At 41.2% G+C, this 14096-nt stretch overlaps 8 non-coding genes across 8 annotated transcripts; all 8 read left to right on the top strand.

Moving 5' to 3' along the window:
- The first annotated feature begins 1369 nt into the window (after positions 1-1369).
- On the top strand, positions 1370-1533 carry LOC149773836 (U1 spliceosomal RNA). Its single transcript, XR_016417130.1, has one exon. It is a non-coding gene; the product is annotated as a U1 spliceosomal RNA (small nuclear RNA).
- A 1473-nt stretch (positions 1534-3006) lies between these two features.
- LOC149773835 (U1 spliceosomal RNA) lies at positions 3007-3170 on the top strand. The gene has a single exon (XR_016417216.1). It is a non-coding gene; the product is annotated as a U1 spliceosomal RNA (small nuclear RNA).
- A 1469-nt stretch (positions 3171-4639) lies between these two features.
- LOC149773834 (U1 spliceosomal RNA) lies at positions 4640-4803 on the top strand. Its single transcript, XR_016417119.1, has one exon. It is a non-coding gene; the product is annotated as a U1 spliceosomal RNA (small nuclear RNA).
- A 1498-nt stretch (positions 4804-6301) lies between these two features.
- On the top strand, positions 6302-6465 carry LOC149773833 (U1 spliceosomal RNA). The gene has a single exon (XR_016417257.1). It is a non-coding gene; the product is annotated as a U1 spliceosomal RNA (small nuclear RNA).
- Positions 6466-7946: 1481 nt separating this feature from the next.
- Positions 7947-8110, top strand: LOC149773832 (U1 spliceosomal RNA). The gene has a single exon (XR_016417213.1). It is a non-coding gene; the product is annotated as a U1 spliceosomal RNA (small nuclear RNA).
- A 1512-nt stretch (positions 8111-9622) lies between these two features.
- On the top strand, positions 9623-9785 carry LOC149773831 (U1 spliceosomal RNA). Its single transcript, XR_016417217.1, has one exon. It is a non-coding gene; the product is annotated as a U1 spliceosomal RNA (small nuclear RNA).
- A 1483-nt stretch (positions 9786-11268) lies between these two features.
- LOC149773830 (U1 spliceosomal RNA) lies at positions 11269-11432 on the top strand. Its single transcript, XR_016417215.1, has one exon. It is a non-coding gene; the product is annotated as a U1 spliceosomal RNA (small nuclear RNA).
- Positions 11433-12911: 1479 nt separating this feature from the next.
- On the top strand, positions 12912-13076 carry LOC149773829 (U1 spliceosomal RNA). The gene has a single exon (XR_016417204.1). It is a non-coding gene; the product is annotated as a U1 spliceosomal RNA (small nuclear RNA).
- The last annotated feature ends 1020 nt before the right edge of the window (positions 13077-14096 follow it).

Here is a 14096-nt window from a genome sequence, read left to right as displayed (position 1 = left end):
ACTGCTCTTTCAAGGGGTGGGTACCCCGGGTGGTCTAAATAGCCCACCATTACGGATCGCGGCCATCTCACCTGTCTGCGTGTGTTTGAGTTTCGGATTTGGCCCATGTGGTTATCAGAGAAAGCTTGCCAGTATGTTATCATGGGTCGGGAGTTCTTTCCGTTCATTTTTCTTCTCCAGGGTTCTTCCTCCACCATTTATATTGCCTGCCATGCATAGCCTATCTTGTGCTGAAAATGGCATTAAACCCTACAACAAACAACTTTCAAAGAGCCATCTCACAACGAACGTGTGAAATATCTTTGAGTAACAGCGATCCAGCATATTTGTGAGAGAAAGAAAGAAAGAAAGAGAAATAAATGGAAACATGCTTACTGGATTCGACGAAAATCAAGTTTTATTTTCACAGAACTTCTCTGCAGTAGAGAGAGAGAGAGAGAGAGAGAGAGAGAGAGAGAGAGAGAAACAATATCTTCAAATAACAGGAACAACTTCGTTAATACAGCAAGCTTGTTGTCCTTATCAAAAGCAGTGACAGCTTCATCATAAGTCTCATTGTAGAGATCATCTGCATCACCAGTTACTTCTGTATCAGCAGCACTTTCAACAATCCAAAGCTTCTAGACTCGGAGTACGGCGAAGCGTAGCTGGCCAATCAGTGGCACAAAGATTTCAAATTTAATAAAACAGAGGAAACAAATAGTAGTATTCCTTTGACCTGACAAGTCGATTTGCAGTGGTTCATAGCAAAAGAGGTTGATGCACTGCAAGCTCAAATTTATACCTGCATTTTTCATTTATGACACCAAGCGATCTTGCCAGTGCAAACACAATCCCTTTCCCTACGCAACAGTTCGGGAAAGCATTGTGTACTAAACAGCTGGATGTGATTGACCATAGTTCTTGCTAGACGACTATTGCTATTTCACTGTCAACTTGCTGTGAAGTAACTATGGGAGGTCAATGGCTGATATCAGTTTCAAGAACAAGACAAGCCCGAAACGCGGAATTGAAAAATGTATCCATATATTTAATTAAAAAACCATAATAGCTGAAAAATACACACCGTTGCCTCAAGTTAAGAAATTTGCCAGGGGCCAATATACGAAACTATCCCCTGCCGTCCGAGCAAACCTATATAGCATATATCCACCGTAAAAGAAACTGAAATTGCAAATAAAGGACTATTTGAAGACATTTCAGTTACTTTTGTAATGTTGAAACATAAGCTATAAAGTTATTCGGAATACTAAGACATCAGCAGTACCATGGCCCTGAATCGTTTTAATTTATTTTCATTACTTAGAGGCACACTTCCTACTCCAGACACAAACGTCAGTTGATAAACGTCAGTAAACGTCAAGAAATCATACTTACCTGGACCAGGGAGTACCGTGATCAGCTAGGCGGTTTCCCCAGGATGAGGCCTTTCCATTGCACTTCGGTTGGGCTGAAACCTGCGATCACCCCAAATGTGGGTGACTCGGGGTCGTTATTTATTAGTGTGGGGGTCTGCGTTCGCGCTAACCCCTGATAATTCAATTAAAAATAACCAATAATCTCAAGCTTAGGACAAAATTAGTCTGGATGTCTCTGATTAGCACGTGCCAATCGATAATGTTATTATTTCTTACACTGCTCTTTCAAGGGGTGGGTACCCCGGGTGGTCTAAATAGCCCACCATTACGGATCGCGGCCATCTCACCTGTCTGCGTGTGTTTGAGTTTCGGATTTGGCCCATGTGGTTATCAGAGAAAGCTTGCCAGTATGTTATCATGGGTCGGGAGTTCTTTCCGTTCATTTTTCTTCTCCAGGGTTCTTCCTCCACCATTTATATTGCCTGCCATGCATAGCCTATCTTGTGCTGAAAATGGCATTAAACCCTACAACAAACAACTTTCAAAGAGCCATCTCACAACGAACGTGTGAAATATCTTTGAGTAACAGCGATCCAGCATATTTGTGAGAGAAAGAAAGAAAGAAAGAGAAATAAATGGAAACATGCTTACTGGATTCGACGAAAATCAAGTTTTATTTTCACAGAACTTCTCTGCAGTAGAGAGAGAGAGAGAGAGAGAGAGAGAGAGAGAGAGAGAGAGAAACAATATCTTCAAATAACAGGAACAACTTCGTTAATACAGCAAGCTTGTTGTCCTTATCAAAAGCAGTGACAGCTTCATCATAAGTCTCATTGTAGAGATCATCTGCATCACCAGTTACTTCTGTATCAGCAGCACTTTCAACAATCCAAAGCTTCTAGACTCGGAGTACGGCGAAGCGTAGCTGGCCAATCAGTGGCACAAAGATTTCAAATTTAATAAAACAGAGGAAACAAATAGTAGTATTCCTTTGACCTGACAAGTCGATTTGCAGTGGTTCATAGCAAAAGAGGTTGATGCACTGCAACCTCAAATTTATACCTGCATTTTTCATTTATGACACCAAGCGATCTTGCCAGTGCAAACACAATCCCTTTCCCTACGCAACAGTTCGGGAAAGCATTGTGTACTAAACAGCTGGATGTGATTGACCATAGTTCTTGCTAGACGACTATTGCTATTTCACTGTCAACTTGCTGTGAAGTAACTATGGGAGGTCAATGGCTGATATCAGTTTCAAGAACAAGACAAGCCCGAAACGCGGAATTGAAAAAATGTATCCATATATTTAATTAAAAAACCATAATAGCTGAAAAATACACACCGTTGCCTCAAGTTAAGAAATTTGCCAGGGGCCAATATACGAAACTATCCCCTCCCGTCCGAGCAAACCTATATAGCATATATCCACCGTAAAAGAAACTGAAATTGCAAATAAAGGACTATTTGAAGACATTTCAGTTACTTTTGTAATGTTGAAACATAAGCTATAAAGTTATTCGGAATACTAAGACATCAGCAGTACCATGGCCCTGAATCGTTTTAATTTATTTTCATTACTTAGAGGCACACTTCCTACTCCAGACACAAACGTCAGTTGATAAACGTCAGTAAACGTCAAGAAATCATACTTACCTGGACCAGGGAGTACCGTGATCAGCTAGGCGGTTTCCCCAGGATGAGGCCTTTCCATTGCACTTCGGTTGGGCTGAAACATGCGATCACCCCAAATGTGGGTGACTCGGGGTCGTTATTTATTAGTGTGGGGGTCTGCGTTCGCGCTAACCCCTGATAATTCAATTAAAAATAACCAATAATCTCAAGCTTAGGACAAAATTAGTCTGGATGTCTCTGATTAGCACGTGCCAATCGATAATGTTATTATTTCTTACACTGCTCTTTCAAGGGGTGGGTACCCCGGGTGGTCTAAATAGCCCACCATTACGGATCGCGGCCATCTCACCTGTCTGCGTGTGTTTGAGTTTCGGATTTGGCCCATGTGGTTATCAGAGAAAGCTTGCCAGTATGTTATCATGGGTCGGGAGTTCTTTCCGTTCATTTTTCTTCTCCCGGGTTCTTCTTCCACCATTTATATTGCCTGCCATGCATAGCCTATCTTGTGCTGAAAAATGGCATTAAACCCTACAACAAACAACTTTCAAAGAGCCATCTCACAACGAACGTGTGAAATATCTTTGAGTAACAGCGATCCAGCATATTTGTGAGAGAAAGAAAGAAAGAAAGAGAAATAAATGGAAACATGCTTACTGGATTCGACGAAAATCAAGTTTTATTTTCACAGAACTTCTCTGCAGGAGAGAGAGAGAGAGAGAGAGAGAGAGAGAGAGAGAGAGAAACAATATCTTCAAATAACAGGAACAACTTCGTTAATACAGCAAGCTTGTTGTCCTTATCAAAAGCAGTGACAGCTTCATCATAAGTCTCATTGTAGAGATCATCTGCATCACCAGTTACTTCTGTATCAGCAGCACTTTCAACAATCCAAAGCTTCTAGACTCGGAGTACGGCGAAGCGTAGCTGGCCAATCAGTGGCACAAAGATTTCAAATTTAATAAAACAGAGGAAACAAATAGTAGTATTCCTTTGACCTGACAAGTCGATTTGCAGTGGTTCATAGGAAAAGAGGTTGATGCACTGCAAGCTCAAATTTATACCTGCATTTTTCATTTATGACACCAAGCGATCATGCCAGTGCAAACACAATCCCTTTCCCTACGCAACAGTTCGGGAAAGCATTGTGTACTAAACAGCTGGATGTGATTGACCATAGTTCTTGCTAGACGACTATTGCTATTTCACTGTCAACTTGCTGTGAAGTAACTATGGGAGGTCAATGGCTGATATCAGTTTCAAGAACAAGACAAGCCCGAAACGCGGAATTGAAAAATGTATCCATATATTTAATTAAAAAACCATAATAGCTGAAAAATACACACCGTTGCCTCAAGTTAAGAAATTTGCCAGGGGCCAATATACGAAACTATCCCCTGCCGTCCGAGCAAACCTATATAGCATATATCCACCGTAAAAGAAACTGAAATTGCAAATAAAGGACTATTTGAAGACATTTCAGTTACTTTTGTAATGTTGAAACATAAGCTATAAAGTTATTCGGAATACTAAGACATCAGCAGTACCATGGCCCTGAATCGTTTTAATTTATTTTCATTACTTAGAGGCACACTTCCTACTCCAGACACAAACGTCAGTTGATAAACGTCAGTAAACGTCAAGAAATCATACTTACCTGGACCAGGGAGTACCGTGATCAGCTAGGCGGTTTCCCCAGGATGAGGCCTTTCCATTGCACTTCGGTTGGGCTGAAACCTGCGATCACCCCAAATGTGGGTGACTCGGGGTCGTTATTTATTAGTGTGGGGGTCTGCGTTCGCGCTAACCCCTGATAATTCAATTAAAAATAACCAATAATCTCAAGCTTAGGACAAAATTAGTCTGGATGTCTCTGATTAGCACGTGCCAATCGATAATGTTATTATTTCTTACACTGTTCTTTCAAGGGGTGGGTACCCCGGGTGGTCTAAATAGCCCACCATTACGGATCGCGGCCATCTCACCTGTCTGCGTGTGTTTGAGTTTCGGATTTGGCCCATGTGGTTATCAGAGAAAGCTTGCCAGTATGTTATCATGGGTCGGGAGTTCTTTCCGTTCATTTTTCTTCTCCCGGGTTCTTCCTCCACCATTTATATTGCCTGCCATGCATAGCCTATCTTGTGCTGAAAAATGGCATTAAACCCTACAACAAACAACTTTCAAAGAGCCATCTCACAACGAACGTGTGAAATATCTTTGAGTAACAGCGATCCAGCATATTTGTGAGAGAAAGAAAGAAAGAAAGAGAAATAAATGGAAACATGCTTACTGGATTCGACGAAAATCAAGTTTTATTTTCACAGAACTTCTCTGCAGTAGAGAGAGAGAGAGAGAGAGAGAGAGAGAGAGAGAGAGAGAGAGAGAGAGAGAGAGAGAGAGAGAGAGATACAATATCTTCAAATAACAGGAACAACTTCGTTAATACAGCAAGCTTGTTGTCCTTATCAAAAGCAGTGACAGCTTCATCATAAGTCTCATTGTAGAGATCATCTGCATCACCAGTTACTTCTGTATCAGCAGCACTTTCAACAATCCAAAGCTTCTAGACTCGGAGTACGGCGAAGCGTAGCTGGCCAATCAGTGGCACAAAGATTTCAAATTTAATAAAACAGAGGAAACAAATAGTAGTATTCCTTTGACCTGACAAGTCGATTTGCAGTGGTTCATAGCAAAAGAGGTTGATGCACTGCAAGCTCAAATTTATACCTGCATTTTTCATTTATGACACCAAGCGATCTTGCCAGTGCAAACACAATCCCTTTCCCTACGCAACAGTTCGGGAAAGCATTGTGTACTAAACAGCTGGATGTGATTGACCATAGTTCTTGCTAGACGACTATTGCTATTTCACTGTCAACTTGCTGTGAAGTAACTATGGGAGGTCAATGGCTGATATCAGTTTCAAGAACAAGACAAGCCCGAAACGCGGAATTGAAAAATGTATCCATATATTTAATTAAAAACCATAATAGCTGAAAAATACACACCGTTGCCTCAAGTTAAGAAATTTGCCAGGGGCCAATATACGAAACTATCCCCTGCCGTCCGAGCAAACCTATATAGCATATATCCACCGTAAAAGAAACTGAAATTGCAAATAAAGGACTATTTGAAGACATTTCAGTTACTTTTGTAATGTTGAAACATAAGCTATAAAGTTATTCGGAATACTAAGACATCAGCAGTACCATGGCCCTGAATCGTTTTAATTTATTTTCATTACTTAGAGGCACACTTCCTACTCCAGACACAAACGTCAGTTGATAAACGTCAGTAAACGTCAAGAAATCATACTTACCTGGACCAGGGAGTACCGTGATCAGCTAGGCGGTTTCCCCAGGATGAGGCCTTTCCATTGCACTTCGGTTGGGCTGAAACCTGCGATCACCCCAAATGTGGGTGACTCGGGGTCGTTATTTATTAGTGTGGGGGTCTGCGTTCGCGCTAACCCCTGATAATTCAATTAAAAATAACCAATAATCTCAAGCTTAGGACAAAATTAGTCTGGATGTCTCTGATTAGCACGTGCCAATCGATAATGTTATTATTTCTTACACTGCTCTTTCAAGGGGTGGGTACCCCGGGTGGTCTAAATAGCCCACCATTACGGATCGCGGCCATCTCACCTGTCTGCGTGTGTTTGAGTTTCGGATTTGGCCCATGTGGTTATCAGAGAAAGCTTGCCAGTATGTTATCATGGGTCGGGAGTTCTTTCCGTTCATTTTTCTTCTCCAGGGTTCTTCCTCCACCATTTATATTGCCTGCCATGCATAGCCTATCTTGTGCTGAAAAATGGCATTAAACCCTACAACAAACAACTTTCAAAGAGCCATCTCACAACGAACGTGTGAAATATCTTTGAGTAACAGCGATCCAGCATATTTGTGAGAGAAAGAAAGAAAGAAAGAGAAATAAATGGAAACATGCTTACTGGATTCGACGAAAATCAAGTTTTATTTTCACAGAACTTCTCTGCAGTAGAGAGAGAGAGAGAGAGAGAGAGAGAGAGAGAGAGAGAGAGAGAGAGAGAAACAATATCTTCAAATAACAGGAACAACTTCGTTAATACAGCAAGCTTGTTGTCCTTATCAAAAGCAGTGACAGCTTCATCATAAGTCTCATTGTAGAGATCATCTGCATCACCAGTTACTTCTGTATCAGCAGCACTTTCAACAATCCAAAGCTTCTAGACTCGGAGTACGGCGAAGCGTAGCTGGCCAATCAGTGGCACAAAGATTTCAAATTTAATAAAACAGAGGAAACAAATAGTAGTATTCCTTTGACCTGACAAGTCGATTTGCAGTGGTTCATAGCAAAAGAGGTTGATGCACTGCAAGCTCAAATTTATACCTGCATTTTTCATTTATGACACCAAGCGATCTTGCCAGTGCAAACACAATCCCTTTCCCTACGCAACAGTTCGGGAAAGCATTGTGTACTAAACAGCTGGATGTGATTGACCATAGTTCTTGCTAGACGACTATTGCTATTTCACTGTCAACTTGCTGTGAAGTAACTATGGGAGGTCAATGGCTGATATCAGTTTCAAGAACAAGACAAGCCCGAAACGCGGAATTGAAAAATGTATCCATATATTTAATTAAAAAACCATAATAGCTGAAAAATACACACCGTTGCCTCAAGTTAAGAAATTTGCCAGGGGCCAATATACGAAACTATCCCCTGCCGTCCGAGCAAACCTATATAGCATATATCCACCGTAAAAGAAACTGAAATTGCAAATAAAGGACTATTTGAAGACATTTCAGTTACTTTTGTAATGTTGAAACATAAGCTATAAAGTTATTCGGAATACTAAGACATCAGCAGTACCATGGCCCTGAATCGTTTTAATTTATTTTCATTACTTAGAGGCACACTTCCTACTCCAGACACAAACGTCAGTTGATAAACGTCAGTAAACGTCAAGAAATCATACTTACCTGGACCAGGGAGTACCGTGATCAGCTAGGCGGTTTCCCCAGGATGAGGCCTTTCCATTGCACTTCGGTTGGGCTGAAACATGCGATCACCCCAAATGTGGGTGACTCGGGGTCGTTATTTATTAGTGTGGGGGTCTGCGTTCGCGCTAACCCCCTGATAATTCAATTAAAATTAACCAATAATCTCAAGCTTAGGACAAAATTAGTCTGGATGTCTCTGATTAGCACGTGCCAATGATTAGCACGTGCCAATCGATAATGTTATTATTTCTTACACTGCTCTTTCAAGGGGTGGGTACCCCGGGTGGTCTAAATAGCCCACCATTACGGATCGCGGCCATCTCACCTGTCTGCGTGTGTTTGAGTTTCGGATTTGGCCCATGTGGTTATCAGAGAAAGCTTGCCAGTATTGTTATCATGGGTCGGGAGTTCTTTCCGTTCATTTTTCTTCTCCCGGGTTCTTCCTCCACCATTTATATTGCCTGCCATGCATAGCCTATCTTGTGCTGAAAATGGAATTAAACCCTACAACAAACAACTTTCAAAGAGCCATCTCACAACGAACGTGTGAAATATCTTTGAGTAACAGCGATCCAGCATATTTGTGAGAGAAAGAAAGAAAGAAAGAGAAAATAAATGGAAACATGCTTACTGGATTCGACGAAAATCAAGTTTTATTTTCACAGAACTTCTCTGCAGTAGAGAGAGAGAGAGAGAGAGAGAGAGAGAGAGAGAGAGAGAGAGAGAGAGAGAGAGAGAAACAATATCTTCAAATAACAGGAACAACTTCGTTAATACAGCAAGCTTGTTGTCCTTATCAAAGGCAGTGACAGCTTCATCATAAGTCTCAATTGTAGAGATCATCTGCATCACCAGTTACTTCTGTATCAGCAGCACTTTCAACAATCCAAAGCTTCTAGACTCGGAGTACGGCGAAGCGTAGCTGGGCCAATCAGTGGCACAAAGATTTCAAATTTAATAAAACAGAGGAAACAAATAGTAGTATTCCTTTGACCTGACAAGTCGATTTGCAGTGGTTCATAGCAAAAGAGGTTGATGCACTGCAAGCTCAAATTTATACCTGCATTTTTCATTTATGACACCAAGCGATCTTGCCAGTGCAAACACAATCCCTTTCCCTACAGCAACAGTTCGGGAAAGCATTGTGTACTAAACAGCTGGATGTGATTGACCATAGTTCTTGCTAGACGACTATTGCTATTTCACTGTCAACTTGCTGTGAAGTAACTATGGGAGGTCAATGGCTGATATCAGTTTCAAGAACAAGACAAGCCCCGAAACGCGGAATTGAAAAATGTATCCATATATTTAATTAAAAAACCATAATAGCTGAAAAATACACACCGTTGCCTCAAGTTAAGAAATTTGCCAGGGGCCAATATACGAAACTATCCCCTGCCGTCCGAGCAAACCTATATAGCATATATCCACCGTAAAAGAAACTGAAATTGCAAATAAAGGACTATTTGAAGACATTTCAGTTACTTTTGTGATGTTGAAACATAAGCTATAAAGTTATTCGGAATACTAAGACATCAGCAGTACCATGGCCCTGAATCGTTTTAATTTATTTTCATTACTTAGAGGCACACTTCCTACTCCAGACACAAACGTCAGTTGATAAACGTCAGTAAACGTCAAGAAATCATACTTACCGGGACCAGGGAGTACCGTGATCAGCTAGGCGGTTTCCCAGGATGAGGCCTTTCCATTGCACTTCGGTTGGGCTGAAACCTGCGATCACCCCAAATGTGGGTGACTCGGGGTCGTTATTTATTAGTGTGGGGGTCTGCGTTCGCGCTAACCCCTGATAATTCAATTAAAAATAACCAATAATCTCAAGCTTAGGACAAAATTAGTCTGGATGTCTCTGATTAGCACGTGCCAATCGATAATGTTATTATTTCTTACACTGCTCTTTCAAGGGTGGGTACCCCGGGTGGTCTAAATAGCCCACCATTACGGATCGCGGCCATCTCACCTGTCTGCGTGTGTTTGAGTTTCGGAATTTGGCCCATGTGGTTATCAGAGAAAGCTTGCCAGTATGTTATCATGGGTCGGGAGTTCTTTCCGTTCATTTTTCTTCTCCCGGGTTCTTCCTCCACCATTTATATTGCCTGCCATGCATAGCCTATCTTGTGCTGAAAAATGGCATTAAACCCTACAACAAACAACTTTCAAAGAGCCATCTCACAACGAACGTGTGAAATATCTTTGAGTAACAGCGATCCAGCATATTTGTGAGAGAAAGAAAGAAAGAAAGAGAAATAAATGGAAACATGCTTACTGGATTCGACGAAAATCAAGTTTTATTTTCACAGAACTTCTCTGCAGTAGAGAGAGAGAGAGAGAGAGAGAGAGAGAGAGAGAGAGAGAGAGAGAGAGAAACAATATCTTCAAATAACAGGAACAACTTCGTTAATACAGCAAGCTTGTTGTCCTTATCAAAAGCAGGTGACAGCTTCATCATAAGTCTCATTGTAGAGATCATCTGCATCACCAGTTACTTCTGTATCAGCAGCACTTTTTAACAATCCAAAGCTTCTAGACTCGGAGTACGGCGAAGCGTAGCTGGCCAATCAGTGGCACAAAGATTTCAAATTTAATAAAACAGAGGAAACAAATAGTAGTATTCCTTTGACCTGACAAGTCGATTTGCAGTGGTTCATAGCAAAAGAGGTTGATGCACTGCAACCTCAAATTTATACCTGCATTTTTCATTTATGACACCAAGCGATCTTGCCAGTGCAAACACAATCCCTTTCCCTACGCAACAGTTCGGGAAAGCATTGTGTACTAAACAGCTGGATGTGATTGACCATAGTTCTTGCTAGACGACTATTGCTATTTCACTGTCAACTTGCTGTGAAGTAACTATGGGAGGTCAATGGCTGATATCAGTTTCAAGAACAAGACAAGCCCGAAACGCGGAATTGAAAAATGTATCCATATATTTAATTAAAAAACCATAATAGCTGAAAAATACACACCGTTGCCTCAAGTTAAGAAATTTGCCAGGGGCCAATATACGAAACTATCCCCTGCCGTCCGAGCAAACCTATATAGCATATATCCACCGTAAAAGAAACTGAAATTGCAAATAAAGGACTATTTGAAGACATTTCAGTTACTTTTGTAATGTTGAAACATAAGCTATAAAGTTATTCGGAATACTAAGACATCAGCAGTACCATGGCCCTGAATCGTTTTAATTTATTTTCATTACTTAGAGGCACACTTCCTACTCCAGACACAAACGTCAGTTGATAAACGTCAGTAAACGTCAAGAAATCATACTTACCTGGACCAGGGAGTACCGTGATCAGCTAGGCGGTTTCCCCAGGATGAGGCCTTTCCATTGCACTTCGGTTGGGCTGAAACATGCGATCACCCCAAATGTGGGTGACTCGGGGTCGTTATTTATTAGTGTGGGGGTCTGCGTTCGCGCTAACCCCTGATAATTCAATTAAAAATAACCAATAATCTCAAGCTTAGGACAAAATTAGTCTGGATGTCTCTGATTAGCACGTGCCAATCGATAATGTTATTATTTCTTACACTGCTCTTTCAAGGGGTGGGTACCCCGGGTGGTCTAAATAGCCCACCATTACGGATCGCGGCCATCTCACCTGTCTGCGTGTGTTTGAGTTTCGGATTTGGCCCATGTGGTTATCAGAGAAAGCTTGCCAGTATGTTATCATGGGTCGGGAGTTCTTTCCGTTCATTTTTCTTCTCCCGGGTTCTTCTTCCACCATTTATATTGCCTGCCATGCATAGCCTATCTTGTGCTGAAAAATGGCATTAAAACCCTACAACAAACAACTTTCAAAGAGCCATCTCACAACGAACGTGTGAAATATCTTTGAGTAACAGCGATCCAGCATATTTGTGAGAGAAAGAAAGAAAGAAAGAGAAATAAATGGAAACATGCTTACTGGATTCGACGAAAATCAAGTTTTATTTTCACAGAACTTCTCTGCAGTAGAGAGAGAGAGAGAGAGAGAGAGGAGAGAGAGAGAGAGAGAGAGAGAAACAATATCTTCAAATAACAGGAACAACTTCGTTAATACAGCAAGCTTGTTGTCCTTATCAAAAGCAGTGACAGCTTCATCATAAGTCTCATTGTAGAGATCATCTGCATCACCAGTTACTTCTGTATCAGCAGCACTTTCAACAATCCAAAGCTTCTAGACTCGGAGTACGGCGAAGCGTAGCTGGCCAATCAGTGGCACAAAGATTTCAAATTTAATAAAACAGAGGAAACAAATAGTAGTATTCCTTTGACCTGACAAGTCGATTTGCAGTGGTTCAATAGAAAAGAGGTTATGCACTGCGAGCTCAAATTTATACCTGCATTTTTCATTTATGACACCAAGCGATCATGCCAGTGCAAACACAATCCCTTTCCCTACGCAACAGTTCGGGAAAGCATTGTGTACTAAACAGCTGGATGTGATTGACCATAGTTCTTGCTAGACGACTATTGCTATTTCACTGTCAACTTGCTGTGAAGTAACTATGGGAGGTCAATGGCTGATATCAGTTTCAAGAACAAGACAAGCCCGAAACGCGGAATTGAAAAATGTATCCATATATTTAATTAAAAAACCATAATAGCTGAAAAATACACACCGTTGCCTCCAGTTAAGAAATTTGCCAGGGGCCAATATACGAAACTATCCCCTGCCGTCCGAGCAAACCTATATAGCATATATCCACCGTAAAAGAAACTGAAATTGCAAATAAAGGACTATTTGAAGACATTTCAGTTACTTTTGTAATGTTGAAACATAAGCTATAAAGTTATTCGGAATACCTAAGACATCAGCAGTACCATGGCCCTGAATCGTTTTAATTTATTTTCATTACTTAGAGGCACACTTCCTACTCCAGACACAAACGTCAGTTGATAAACGTCAGTAAACGTCAAGAAATCATACTTACCTGGACCAGGGAGTACCGTGATCAGCTAGGCGGTTTCCCCAGGATGAGGCCTTTCCATTGCACTTCGGTTGGGCTGAAACCTGCGATCACCCCAAATGTGGGTGACTCGGGGGTCGTTATTTATTAGTGTGGGGGTCTGCGTTCGCGCTAACCCCTGATAATTCAATTAAAAATAACCAATAATCTCAAGCTTAGGACAAAATTAGTCTGGATGTCTCTGATTAGCACGTGCCAATCGATAATGTTATTATTTCTTACACTGTTCTTTCAAGGGGTGGGTACCCCGGGTGGTCTAAATAGCCCACCATTACGGATCGCGGCCATCTCACCTGTCTGCGTGTGTTTGAGTTTCGGATTTGGCCCATGTGGTTATCAGAGAAAGCTTGCCAGTATGTTATCATGGGTCGGGAGTTCTTTCCGTTCATTTTTCTTCTCCCGGGTTCTTCCTCCACCATTTATATTGCCTGCCATGCATAGCCTATCTTGTGCTGAAAAATGGCATTAAACCCTACAACAAACAACTTTCAAAGAGCCATCTCACAACGAACGTGTGAAATATCTTTGAGTAACAGCGATCCAGCATATTTGTGAGAGAAAGAAAGAAAGAAAGAGAAATAAATGGAAACATGCTTACTGGATTCGACGAAAATCAAGTTTTATTTTCACAGAACTTCTCTGCAGTAGAGAGAGAGAGAGAGAGAGAGAGAGAGAGAGAGAGAGAGAGAGAGAGAGAGAGAGAGAAACAATATCTTCAAATAACAGGAACAACTTCGTTAATACAGCAAGCTTGTTGTCCTTATCAAAGGCAGTGACAGCTTCATCATAAGTCTCATTGTAGAGATCATCTGCATCACCAGTTACTTCTGTATCAGCAGCACTTTCAACAATCCAAAGCTTCTAGACTCGGAGTACGGCGAAGCGTAGCTGGCCAATCAGTGGCACAAAGATTTCAAATTTAATAAAACAGAGGAAACAAATAGTAGTATTCTTTGACCTGACAAGTCGATTTGCAGTGGTTCATAGCAAAAGAGGTTGATGCACTGCAACCTCAAATTTATACCTGCATTTTTCATTTATGACACCAAGCGATCTTGCCAGTGCAAACACAATCCCTTTCCCTACGCAACAGTTCGGGAAAGCATTGTGTACTAAACAGCTGGATGTGATTGACCATAGT

This window comes from Sinohyriopsis cumingii, unplaced genomic scaffold (genome assembly GCF_028554795.1).
Source record: "Sinohyriopsis cumingii isolate HCF-2022 unplaced genomic scaffold, ASM2855479v2 utg000547l, whole genome shotgun sequence".
In the NCBI taxonomy this organism is placed as follows: Eukaryota; Metazoa; Mollusca; class Bivalvia; order Unionida; family Unionidae; genus Sinohyriopsis; species Sinohyriopsis cumingii.
Note: the sequence above shows the minus strand (reverse complement) of the source record. Positions and strands in the feature narration are given on the sequence as shown.